This window comes from Pteropus vampyrus, unplaced genomic scaffold, assembly GCF_000151845.1.
Source record: "Pteropus vampyrus isolate Shadow unplaced genomic scaffold, Pvam_2.0 Scaffold582, whole genome shotgun sequence".
NCBI classification, from domain to species: Eukaryota; Metazoa; Chordata; class Mammalia; order Chiroptera; family Pteropodidae; genus Pteropus; species Pteropus vampyrus.
In genome coordinates this window covers 717,603-731,101 of record NW_011889363.1, presented here as the reverse complement: position 1 = coordinate 731,101, position 13,499 = coordinate 717,603, and the positions used below count along the sequence as shown (strand labels likewise).

The window sequence follows — 13,499 nt, the reverse complement described above, 5'->3', positions numbered from 1 at the left end:
TGGTTAAGAAATAGCATCTTCCTCTCCTCTGCTTCAGCATGCAGCAAGTGACCCAGAGACTGTTATAAACAGGAAGATAACCTGGATGCCCCATACTCTACCCTAGTTACATCCTACTGCACTACAGAAACACAAGCCTTCACGTGTCTAATCAAGGAGGAGGTTTTGTTTTGTTTTGTTTTGTTTTTCAAGTAGGAATGTGGAGCCTAGGGTAGAAATTTCAGCCAGCTTATAGATCTGGGCACTGGTTTGTTACTCCCTGGCACTTTGGTTTTTATTACCATGGCTACACTTCCCACATCCTGTGACCATGGACATTCACTGGCTTCATGTTGCTTTTTTATTTGAACACCGTACCACAATTTTTAAGCCCCAGTAGTTAGGCATTTGTTTGCAGAACCCAATTCCCACACAGAATACATAAAAATCACTTCCTCTTACAAGGCTGCCAACTCGTTTTCTTCAAGGGGCAATTCTGTCACTGCCAAAACCACACTGACAAATAATCTCCCTATATCTGAATTTTAAAATGAAGCCCTCCAGAGGGTTAGGCTTAGAAAGAGCCAGTGATAGCTTACTTCGTTGGACTCATGGTCAATTCAAAGTTCATATCTTAATAAAGAGAACTTCTTTCTTTCTGTTTTGAACTGAGAGAGATAAAATAATGATGAAAGGGAGTTCAGACTTACCTTAATAATTAGGGAGTCCCAATGGATTAGACTTGCTAATAGAAACCCAATTAAAACATATTTTTGAACGATTTTGTTAGAACTTGTAAACACCCTAGAGCTAGTTCTAGAATGTCAGCTTTATTCCTTTTAAGTTTACAATTATATTTTTGTTGTATGTTGCATACCAAGTAGGACTAGAGGAAATAAGTTTCTATTAATCAATTTTTAGACAGTGCATAAATCTTTAGAGACACATAGGGCTTCATAATTTCCTTGTAGTCCACATGTCATGGCCTGTCCTTTTATTAGAGAAGCCTGTCATTAATAAAATAATCCACATTGCTTCATTTGTGTCTGAAGATCTGAAAATGCTGTACTTAGTAAGTTCACAGCCTCACTGCCAACAGACAGGCACCTGCCAGGTTGAGAGGGTACAGCCATCTGGAACAGCATGGAACAGGGTAAGGAAAGCTTTTATTTCAATTTGCAAAGAAAGAAATGACTGCATAAAATGAGTGAGATGGGACCAAAAAATGAATGCCTTGTACCCACCTGCTGTTCTTAAACTAGAAATAATTTTGCCCTTTGGTTATTTTCAGGGAGCTTTGGAAAGGAAGCCTATTTCATAAATCCCCATGGCTACAGAGGTTGCTGCAATGCTTATCATCACACCCAATGCCCCAGGATTCCAGTGGACTGTTACATGGCTTGGTTGACTCTGACTCACGGACACATGCTGCTGTGAAGCACTCTGATGTCCTCACTGCCAATAAGCCCAGTATGGGTGGATCCAAGATGAAATGGCTAACTTGGGCTCATTTGCAGGTATTAATACTCTCAGTTTTAGTTAGATGCAAATCTGAAGCCTGGAATGGTAAAGGTTACATATTTAACCCACTGCACTTTCAATCTGAGAATATAATGAAAAGAGCATTTTATTGACCCTACTCTTAGGATTCCAGGAGCCTTTCTGGGGGTCTTTATAATGCCAAAACAATGAATGTTCAATTCAGTGATTAATCAGCCAAACTGGTAGTCTTAGTTTTGCTGCCCACAGCAGCAGACTTCAAGACAAGTCTCCAAGTGCAAGTATCTTGTTTGAGAGATAATTCCCGGGAACACTGGTGAGTGGGGAAGTAAGACAGTAAAGATAAAGATTGCAACAAAGGATGAGTTTTCCAGCAAGATACCACTGTGGAATCCTGAGGAAAACTTCAAGAGCTAATATAAGAGAGGAATTAGCAAACTACAACTCATGGGCCAATCTAGCCTGCTTTTATACAGCCCATGAGCTAAAAATGGTTTTTATGGTTTCTTAATGGTTAAATCAAAATAACTATAATATTCTGTGACATATAAAAATTACATAAAATTTAAATTTTATTATTCATAAATAGTGTATTGGGACACAGCAATGCTCATTCATTTATGAATTGTTTACGGCTGCCTTCATTCTACAACAGCAGAGTTGAATAGTTGCAACAGAGACCATGTGGCCTGCAAAGTGTAAAATATCTACTATCTGACCCCTTACAGAAATAGTTTGCTGACCTGTGATATAGACATGAACCTCAAAATTATCCCACCTGAGAAGCTTGAGAACTGGAGTCTTTATCCACCAATTCCCATCCATCAGTGTACAAGGGCTGCTCCTAGAGGGCCTTAATTTCCCAGCACTTACAACCTACCCTGAAGAATATCAGAATATCCAGGTATTCCGAATGCTATGAAAATTCATTCTCAACTCCAAATGACATGATTTCATATTTTCCTAATTAAATGTGAAAATACACATTTTGTAAATTCCTAGTTTTCTAAATTCCTGAGAAAAACTCAATTCCATTCTGGGCCCAAGAGCACAGAATGAGTTAAATGTTTCTGTCCATGTGGCAATCATGAAGTGAACTAAGCAATCTAACAAGTAATATAGAACAGCATTTGGTTCAAAATATGTTGCCTCTGTGACGTGAAGGATGTTTTCTCAATTGACAACAATCCATGTTAATGGATAAGTTTGTTACATATTTATTCACAATAATACTCTGCTTGTAAATAACTGAAGTCAATGAAACATAAAAGGCAGAAACATTGTCTAAGTAATTGTAAAGCAAAATTGGCATTTGCCAAGGCAAAACTTGTTCTGGTCCTGGATTCTATATACCACTCGTTCCCAAGATTGTATATACTCTGCACAGGTGCTTTATAAATGAAGCCTAAATGTAGCCAATTTTATATAGCCTTATGCACTAATTTACTTAGACGGTCAAACATCACCAAATGTTCTTTCTTTAAAAGGAACAATGGCAGCACAGCTTAAAATCCAAAATGAATAATTCAGAGAAGATTAAATTGAAAACAAAATCAATTTTTTTTTATTCAGAAACTATTTTAAATTCATTTCTGATTACTAAGCACAGTTGTTTCCTCCAATAAAGGTGTTATGTTAAAGGCTCCAGAGTTTTGGATATTGTTTATCTCCCCACATACCAATATATTATAAAAGAGAGACTGTTTGTCCAGGTCCAGAGTCAAAGTTAGAACAAACTGTATACTTTAATGTTCTTCTGCATGACCCTCTTATTCCATACTGTACATGCTAGAGAACTCCCAGATAAAGTGCTGCCAAATTTCATTATGCCTGTCTAAACTTCCCCCTGCTAATTTGAAAGTTAACCTTCCTGTCTTGGGATTTTCTCACCAACATACAAGCTTCCTGTGCAAAGCTATTCCAGTTTTCCTGCCTTAAGAGGATGATTGGTGACAGCAAGGTAGAAAAGCACTAATCTTATCTACAGTGCCCTTCTATTTTTCTGGCTTGCTTTATCTGTTTTTCTCAGACCAGCAGGCATTTTTCCTACCACTATTTAAGGTAGTCACCAAAATTTTTCTCATTCGTCTAACTCTTATTCATTTGATAAATCTTTGAGTTCCAACAATACGTTAAGCAGTATCCCCTCATATCCCCCTGCCACCACACCCCCAACTACCACATACACATACCTTGACTCATCTCAGGTAAAGCAGATAGGAGACTGGAGGAATGTATGCCCTGTCTTTGAGTCTTCCACATTCATTACTAAAGCCACCAGAACCACATGAAAGATCTCCACAATTATAGATGATAAAGCAGTGATATGCAATATTTACCTCCTGGGCCCTGGTTGCCCTTAGACAGCTAAGTAGGCTTGACTATCAAAAGAAAAGTCATTAAACATTACAAGAGATTGAAGTTCCAGCTAAGATTTAGGCAGTATAGCTTTGGGGTTACCATGATGGCTCTGGAAATGGATGACAATTGCAGTTCAGCTCTATGCCTGTAAAATCAGTTTTGTAATCAGTAATTAGAAAAATATTATTGTGTCCTCCATTAGGCTAAGTAGTGTGGTAAATAGCCATAATGAAATCAGTTCTGTTTCCTCTCTCCTTTAAATCATACCTAAATGTTTTCCTTAGAGTTCCAACCTTAGGCTAGTGGATTTACAAAATAGTTTCCCTATTCTTAGTGTACCAGTATTGTCTTTTCCTCTTCTATTGGATCTTTTTTTATTTGAACAATAGGCTCTTATTTCCATATTCTTGGAAGGAGTCTATAATACAGTGCACCAAATCTCATTGATACTTGTGAGATCATATATGCCTCAGAATATTAAAATATTAGATTACCTTTTTATTGCTTTTAATTATAAATACTCCTTGTGTTGTTATACAGTAGGAGTAGCAAACACCTGTTAAGCATGCTTTAATCCCTCCTTCCTAAACAGGGAAGGCATTGCTAATCAGACACAGCCCTCTGAATGCAGCTTCAGAATATTTCTCAACACAAAGTTCAGGAAACCTCTATCAAGAAGAAGCCTACTTCTCATTCTCGGTATGTTAGGCTATGAATCCTATTCTTAGGGGTTAATATCAAGAAAATTACTTTTGAGATAGATTTGAGCCCATTTTTAATTTAGAAGGGATGAAAAGAAAGAAAGAAAAGAGCAAATAGAGCGTTGCTCATATAAAGCAATGTTTTTCCAAGGAGAATGCTTATTGGATTTAATTTCCATTCCAGTAGATGGATTCTAACGTTTAAATAGAATCTCTTGGGTTTAGAGAGACCTCTTGTGGGTCATTTAGCTCATATCTCAGCACTACCACAAGATAGATCTCATTATTTTTCTTAAATCCTGTCTTAAAAATGAATGGGTATCTAATGAGTCTTTAAATAGTGATTTTACTACCTCCTCTGGACGTTATCTGCCATAACTTCTGTATTCCAATAGCTTCATAGCTTCTGTATTTTTAGCAGCTAGCAGTTATCCTCTAATATTTATTTAAAATATCCCCACAGCATCACAAGACCATTGTGGCATCCTTCATGTTTACCCCTTCCTTTAACCTTTTAAACTAATCCAATGGGCAGTCAAAGCTGGCAACCACTGAATAAGAAACATGAGTCATGGATGTTATGGATAGACTGATCACCATAACCCCCTTGGACTTGCCAGTCGTTCCTGACCAGTTCCCATTTTGAACCCCACCTCTCTTAACTCTAAAAGCTTGGAAAATGCTTCATAATCATGTATCTGGCCTTTTGAATTTAATACTGTTACTTTGGATCTTGACTTTTCTCACTTGCATGCTTTTCCATTTCTTTGTACTTAGGGCTGCTTCCACCAGGGATCCCTGTGGTACTTCTTCTCTCTATTATTCAACCCTGATGCTCACAAAAGTGTTATTCAGATAAATTCTTATAGAGCCTCATTTAGAATGTTTATATTAAAGCATGATTATGTCTAGACTGTGCATGCCCAGGTCTATTAATTAGGGTCCTTATCACCCACAGATGGAATGGTATAATTTAAGTGGGTAGTCTCTATAACAAAAATTATCTTCCCTACTCAGGAGAAGTGCTGGAAATTCCTCACAGGAGAGATTCTCTCTTGATTAATCATAGGGCAATCCAAGATTCTCTTTTAAAATGCTGATGAACTTGAAGGGTTAACCCATTAGGTAAATAATTCTTAAGTATGAATTAGATATGTTTTAGCCCTCTTTCTTCTTGAATAGGTGATAATTGACCATAAGTAATATAGTGGAGTCCTTGGAAGAAGCAAAACTGAAAAGGAAAAGACAGTAAAATTGTGTTGGAAAAGCACCAAAGGAAAATTTTGCCTATTTCACCATGTGGTCATGGGCTAACCTGAAGTCAACTCTCACACCCACACAGGTAAGACTTTCTCACTGTGTTTCTTTAAGGCTAGGTTCCAAATCAATCTCTCTCCTATTTATCAAGTGTTCTTTATTCATTAATCCTACCTTTGGCTGCCTGAGACTTCAAAGATTAGCTTTGTGCCATCTTATTACCAAGACCTAAGAGGCCTTTATTCTTTTTCACTGTCCATCAAATCTCAGCTTCCCCTCAAGGCCAAGGTCATTATGTACCCTCTACAAAGCCTTCTCCGAGACTTCAAAGCTGACATAGTATCTCCTTACTCACAATTTCTTTAGCAAAAATTACTCGAGGGAATGAAAATGAAAAGGAAACAAACTGTTCATTGAGTACCCGGTATGTACCAGGCAGTATGCTAAGCATATCTCATAAGGTATTTCATCTTAATATTCACAACAACCATATCACATAGGTGTGATTATCGCTTATATAATGGAAAACTGAAAACAGAAAGGATCTGTAACTTTCCAAAATTTAGAAAACTGGGTCTAAGATCCCTATCATTTCTCTGCCTGTCATTCCCATGGGAAGTTAGCATACATTGCTTTGTTTTTATATTCTTTTATGTGTGAGGAAACTCCTGTGTAATAGTATTTAATGTTCTCTTTTACTTAAGAAAATGAAGTTTAAAACGTGAAAGGGATTAAGTAAATTGAATTGAGGATTATAGAAACTCAAAAGGGAAACCCACAGGGATTGCTACATCAAGAACTTGCATTTTATGCTAAAATAGTTTCCATTATCCTGATTGCAGCTTTCCACAAATGGGTTACAGGTGTACCAATGCAGTGGTTCCCTATAGCCTTTAGGGAAGCTCAGTGCAGCCTAAAGGAACTAAACCCCTCTGGCCAATTGCCTCTGGCCATGAGCACTCTCCTCTACTTATCTAGAATGTCTTAAAAATATCACTTTCTATGTGTACTATGGCATAGAAAATGTAGATAATTATCCTTCTAAAGAACTACTCTTATAAAGAAGGCTTTCAGAATAATATCTGCTTACCTGTGCTGGCCACACATAACTTTAACTGACAAATGAGACTCAAGGCAAGTGATGTTAGTTATATGGCCACCATGTTTCTTGTAGTTTTGAAACATAAGGCTTTGTACTACAGAGAGGGTAAAATGAAAATGAGGAATAAAGACCTGTTCTTGTTAAAGGAAATAGATCTGCCTGGTAAATTACCCTGCACCTAACCGAGAAAATTGAGAAAGATGTTAATGTCTTGTGTTCTTAATGTAAGCCATTAGATTAGAGCAGTCTGCAAGATTCTAATTGCAAAACTTGTGACCATTCACAAAAACTAGCCAGCTAGCACTAGGTGGCTTTTAAGTATCTGGATACCTGGAAGATCTGTGGGTAAGATGGATAAAATTTTACTGAGAAAAGAATGTAAATAATTTATTAAGGAATTACTGGTAACAAGTAGCTTAGATTCAGCAATGTGGCACTTTGCCAATGTGTGTGTGTGTATATGTTTTATTACAGTCACTCTAGCTTTCCTTTATTAGTATTTGCATAAAACTATCTTTTTTAATATATCTATATCATATTTGAAGTGAGTCTCATATATACAGTATATAATTGAATCTTTTTAAAATCTATTCTAACAATCTCTGACTTTTATATTTACATTTAATGTAATTATTGATATTTGGATTTAGGCTTACTGTTATTTGTTTTGTGATTGTTCCCTCTATATTTGATTTCTCTCTCTTTTCCTGCCTCATGTTGGATTAATTGAGCATGTTTAATATTTCATTTTTTTTCTATTGTGCTTTTTACTGTCTTTTCATATAGTATGTTTAGTGTTCTAGGGATTATAATATACTCAACTTTTCACAGTCTACTCAGAATCAATATTTTACTTCTTCAAGTGGAAAAATAACACCATCATGTAGGTGCCTTTGCCCGCTCCCCCCCCCATTTATATTGTTGTTGCCTTTTATGTTATATATCTACATATGTTAAAAACATCAGGAAATGTAATAAATTTTGCTTTCAGTCATCAAATGTTTTAAAGAACTCGACAGGAGAGAATATTGTATTTACAGAGATATTTACCATTTTGTTGCTCTTCTTTTACTCCTGATGTTCCAAGTTTTTTTCTGGCAACATTTCCCTTCTGTCTGAAGAACTTCTTTTAGCAATTCTTTCAGAAAAGGTCTGCTAGCAAGAGACTTCCAGTTTCCAGTTCCACATGTTATGAATTGGAAATCGTCACTCTGTCCAAACAAGTAGAAAGTGGAACAGACTGAAAAATCAACAACTCTTTTTGAATCCTTAAGAGAGGGAAGGACACAAGACTACCCATTGCCCTCAAGATTGGAGAAATAGAATAAAGGGATTTGCAGCTTACAGGAGAAGAAACTCACCAGTGGAAACCACTGCAGAAACGTGTCAAGTTAGGGAAACCTGAATTGCAATTACAAGTTGCTGGAAGCTCAGTGTTGAAAATTCTGAGAATTAGAACTCCAGGGGGATCTACACATAGAGGAGCCCCTGCAGTTAGTGAGATTTACCTCTAGAAACTCAATCAGGTCTCCATAGTAAATATCAAAGAAAAATCCTCTCAGGCTTCTATCAGGGGAAGGGGAAAAGGAACTATTTTGAAATACACAAGAGCATTTTGTTTTCATAGGAAAGCTGGCCCTCAAGGGAAACTAGTTATTCTTGCTTGGGTAATTTCAGAGCCTAACTCACCTGTGGAAGTAAAATACCCAACTCCAGCCCATTCTTCATATCCCATCCTCCTTAAAGGGAGAAAAAAAACCTGAGAAACACTTGTGAATTTCATAGTCCATAATCATGGGCTCACCAAAATACCGAGCCTTAATTCATAGCACTATAAAATGCTTCCCCTCCCACACACCTCACGACCATACTACAAAAGGTCTATTTATAGCAGTTCCTTTTACCTGGTATAACATTTCTAGCTATCAAGAAAAAACTACAAGGCACACCAAAAGGTGAAACACACAATTTGAAGAGGCAGAACAAGTATCAGAACCAGACATGGCAAGGATTTGGGAATTATCAAACTGGGAATTTAAAACAACTTTGATTTATATTCTAAGGACCCTAAAGGATAAGGTAGACAGCATGTAAGAACAGATAGGCAATGTAAGCAGAGAAGTGGAAATCTTAAGAAAGAACTAAAAAGAAATGCAACAAATAAGAGATACGGTAACAGTGATGAAGAATGCCTTTGATGGGCCTATTAGTAAACCATATGGAACTGAGGGGAACAAAACCTCTGAGCTAGAGGATATATCAATAGAATGCTTGAAAACTGAAAATCAAAGAACAAAGACTGAAATAACACAACAGAATATCCAGGGACTATGGAACAACTACAAAATGTGTAACATGTGTAATGGTAATACCAGAAAGAGAAGAGAAAAAGGAACAAAGAAATATTTGAAACAATAATGACTGAGAATTTTCCCAAATTAATGTCAGATGCCAAACCACAGATCCTGGAAGCTCAGAGTAGACCAAGCAGGATAAATACAAAAAAAAAAAAAAAACCCAAAACAAAAACTTTCAACTTGGCATGTTATTTTCAAATTGCAAAAAATCAAAGGTAAATTCCTGGAAGATGCCAGAGGAATAAAATACCTTACCTATAGAGAAAAAAAAAAAATAAGAATTACATCTGACTTCTCAGAAACTGTGCAAGCAAGAAGAGAGTGGAGTGAAATATTTAAAGTGTTGAGAGAGAAGAAAAAACACCAACCTGGAATTCCATTCCCTGAAAAATTATCCTTCAGTAGTGAAGGATAAACAAAGACTTTCTCAAACAAGCAAAAATTGGGAGAATTTGTTGCCAGTACAACTGCCTTGCAAGAATATTAAAGAAATTATTTGAAAGAAGGAAATAACAAAAACACCTATTTAAATGGCCAAAATCTAGAACATTGACAACATCAAATACTGGTGAAGATATGGAGCAACAAGAACTCTTCATTCATTGCCGGTGGAAATACAAAATGGTACAGCTACTTTGGAAAACAGTTTGGCAGTTTTTTACAAAATGAAGCCTATTCTTACCATACGATCTAGTCATTGTGCTCCTTAGAATTTATCCAAAGGAGTTGAAAACTTTTATCTACCCAAAAACCTGCATGTAGATATTTATAGGACCTTAATTGCCAAAACTCAGAAGCAACCAAAATGTCCTTCATCGGGTTAGTGGACAAATAAAATGTGGTACATCCAGACAATGGAATATTGTTCGCCATTAAAAGAAATGAGCTACCAAGCCATGAAAACCTTAAATATATATTACTAAGTGAAAGAAAACAATATGAAAAGACTGCATACTACATAATTCTACCTATATGATATTCTGGAAAAGACAAAACTATGGAGACAGTAAAAAGATCAGTGGTTGCCATGGCAGGGTGGATGGAGAGGACACAAGGGATTTTTTTTAGGGTAGTGAAACTACTCTGTATGATATAGCAATGGATATATGTCATTACACATTTGTCCAAACCCATTGAATATACATTAGGAGTGAACCCTTAGGTAAACTATAGACTTTGTGTGACTATGATGTATTAATGTAGGTTCGTCCTTGGTTAAAAAAAAAAAAAAAGTACCATTCTGGTGAGTGATGTTAATAATGGGAGAGACTATGCATGTGTGGAGGAAGAAGGTATGTAGAAAATCTCCACATCTTCCTCTTAATTTTACTGTAAACCTAAAACTTCTCTAATTAAATAAGGTGTTTTTTTTAAAGATCTGCCATAAATAAATTATCTTAGTTTTATTTTCTCTGATAATGCCTTTATCTTACCCTTATTACTGAAGGATTGAGTTGACAATTCTTTTCTTCTAGCACATTAAAAAAATGTTGCTCCACTTCCTGGATTTCACATTATTATTCTCCTATAAGTAATGTGTTATTTTCTCTGGCTACTCTGAAGATTTTTTCTTTATATTTAGTTTTTCGAAGTTTGATTATGCTGTGTCTGGGCATGGATTTATTTGGGTTTATACTATTTGAGATTCTGCAGGTTAATGTCTTATTCCAAATTTTTAGCCATCATTTCCTCAAATATTTTTTCTCAGAATATTTTTTCTCATCTTCTAGGATTCCAATGATACAAATGTTAAACCTTTAGTATTGTCACAGATGTCCTTGAGGCTATGTTCATTATTTTTTTCAGTATTTTCCCCCCGTTGTTTGGGATGGAAAATTTCTATTCATCTATTAATAAATTTACTGACTATTTCTTCTAATCTTCATTTTCCTATTGATCCCATCTTGTGAATTTTTTATTTTGGTTATTTTTCAATTCAAAATTTCCATTTGATTCCTCTTTGTATTACCTATTTCTCTGTTGAGACTTTACATTTTTCCATTCATTTCAAGAGCATTATTCTGAGGGGCAAAGTCCAAGATTGTGGTATTAGAAGATTACGAACTCACGTCTCATGGACATACCAAATTTCCAGCTACATATCAGTCATTTCCCTCTGAAAATGACCTGAAAACTAGATGAACTGCTGCTCTCCACAACAAAGGATAAAGACCACATTGAGACAGGTAGGAGACACAGAGACACACTCTTACCAAAAAAACAAACAAACAAACAAAAAAAACCCACCCCTGGTGCAGCAACACACAATAGGGAGAGATTTTACTAGACAGGTGCTTTTCTGGGAGGAGCGAGGGGTTGTTGCCTTACTCTAGTACCTCAACCCCTGGGAACTGCACCAGAGAGATGAACCCCAAATATCTGTCTTAGAAAACCAAAGAGGCTGAGACTCAGGGACCCAAAGTGCTATAGAAAACCGAGACTCCCCTCTTAAATGGCTCATATGTGGTCACACTCTAAGACCCAGTGGAGGCAGGGGAGCAGTTAGAAGAGTGCTCAAACTCTATAGCAAGGTGATTCATTTGCTAACCTAAAACCATCGGCTGGAGAGGCAAGGGACAATTGAAATGCTCCCCAGATGGAGGAGCTGGTGATTGCTATTACTGTACTTCCTATCTAACCTGCTAATGCAGGTGGACAAACTCAGATGTGTCACCCTCCCACCACCCTGCTAACGCAGGAAGGGGCTGAGTGGTCTCGGCACTATCACATTGCCTTGTTGAAATCAGAGTGGGGATGGTCGCAACATTCCCCTGCTCCCTGGATGGAGCAGGGAGGATGAATGGTCATGGTATTCTCCTGCTGTCTAGCTAAAGTCTGCAAGTGTGAACAGTGCAAAATCCCACCGCCGCCTGGCTAGGGCTGGTGAGCACAAGTGGTCACAGCATTCTTCCACTCCTAGCCAAAAGCCAGAGGGCATAAACAGACAAGGCACTGTCTTGCTGCACTGCTGAAACTGGTAGATGCATGTAGTCAAGACATTTTCCCTTGGCCTTCCTGAAATTGGTGAGCGAGTCTCACTCCCTACATTCTACACCTGCCTTGCTAAAGCCAGCAAGCATGTTCAAGCCACACAGGGGACACCCTTTGATTGCCTGACCCCGGTGGCCAAGAGGGCTAGCATAACTGAGCTCCACGGGACTGTAACAATCCAAAAGATGGTTCTTGGCAGGCTGCCACCGCCAAGGCACTGCACAAACAGCATACTGAAATACAACCCCAGTCTTCCTATGAAAAACTCATATTAGCCTGGAGGTTCAGCCTGAGGGCCTGGCTTCAGATTTCCTACATACCTAGAGGCCAAGGAGGTGCTCCCAGGGAATGGAACCATGGAGACAACACTATCCTTGCGAACCCCTTTGGCCTTGCTACAGCTCAACAAGACTTCCCAGAAAGGCGCTTAAATACTCATCTGGAGTCCCAATTTTGGCAATGGTCACCCAGGGGACATCTCCAGATCTCATGGTCTAGAGGCCAGCAGTTATAGCTTCAAAGTCTTTGATAATTTCAGCATGCGTCATCTTGGCATTGGTATCTGTTGGTTGTCCTTTACCATGTAAGTTGAGATTTTTCCTGGTTTTCTATATGCTGAGTAATAGTAAATTTTGTCTTGGATATTTTGGGAGACTCTAGGTTATGAAATTCTGGGTCTTGTTTCAATCCTATGGGTGATGTAAATATTTTTTTAACAGGCAATCAAGTTAAGTTCAGACTGCACATTCCAACCAGCTTTCTATGGGTTTTGGTTCCAATGTCAGTTGATTTCAAAACCTTTGCAATACTATTCGGATTTGTCTAATGTGTGTGCCATCCAGTGACCAGTCTCGGATCTGAGCTGTGTTCTACCCCATAATTCAGTTCTCAATTTCTTTTGTTATTTAGAGTCAGATAGACCCACATATGGACAGCTAGGGAGTGAGTCTAGACATTCATAAACAATTTGTTGTTTCCCCAAGCTCCACCCTCTTCAATGTTTTTCCATTACTTTTCCTTCCCTGGGGCTTACTGTTTGGTCTCTGGCCCCAGAAAGATGGGGTTTTAGCTACTATGCTGTGCACTTCCCACTGTTGTACTCATGTTTGGGACCAAACAGCAGGAAACAAAGGAGAGAAAAATAGCAATGGAGGCTCATTACATCTTTTTGGGATACAGCCCTTCTGATCTGATACAGTGGCTCCCACTTGTAGGCACCCATTGCTGTTGCTGTCTCTACTGCTGCTGCTG

At 37.7% G+C, this 13,499-nt stretch overlaps 1 long non-coding RNA gene across 4 annotated transcripts in view; it reads left to right on the top strand.

The window, feature by feature from the left end:
- The window catches only part of LOC105308481, a 40,326-nt gene extending 28,247 nt beyond the window's left edge, over nucleotides 1–12,079 (top strand). The window contains exons 3-5 of one of the 4 annotated variants that reach the window (XR_002778033.1): nucleotides 1,271–1,496; nucleotides 5,724–5,883; nucleotides 11,270–12,079. This is a non-coding gene — a long non-coding RNA (uncharacterized LOC105308481). The other 3 variants (XR_002778034.1, XR_897304.2, XR_002778035.1) reach the window with 3 other exon arrangements.
- Nucleotides 12,080–13,499: the final 1,420 nt, after the last annotated feature.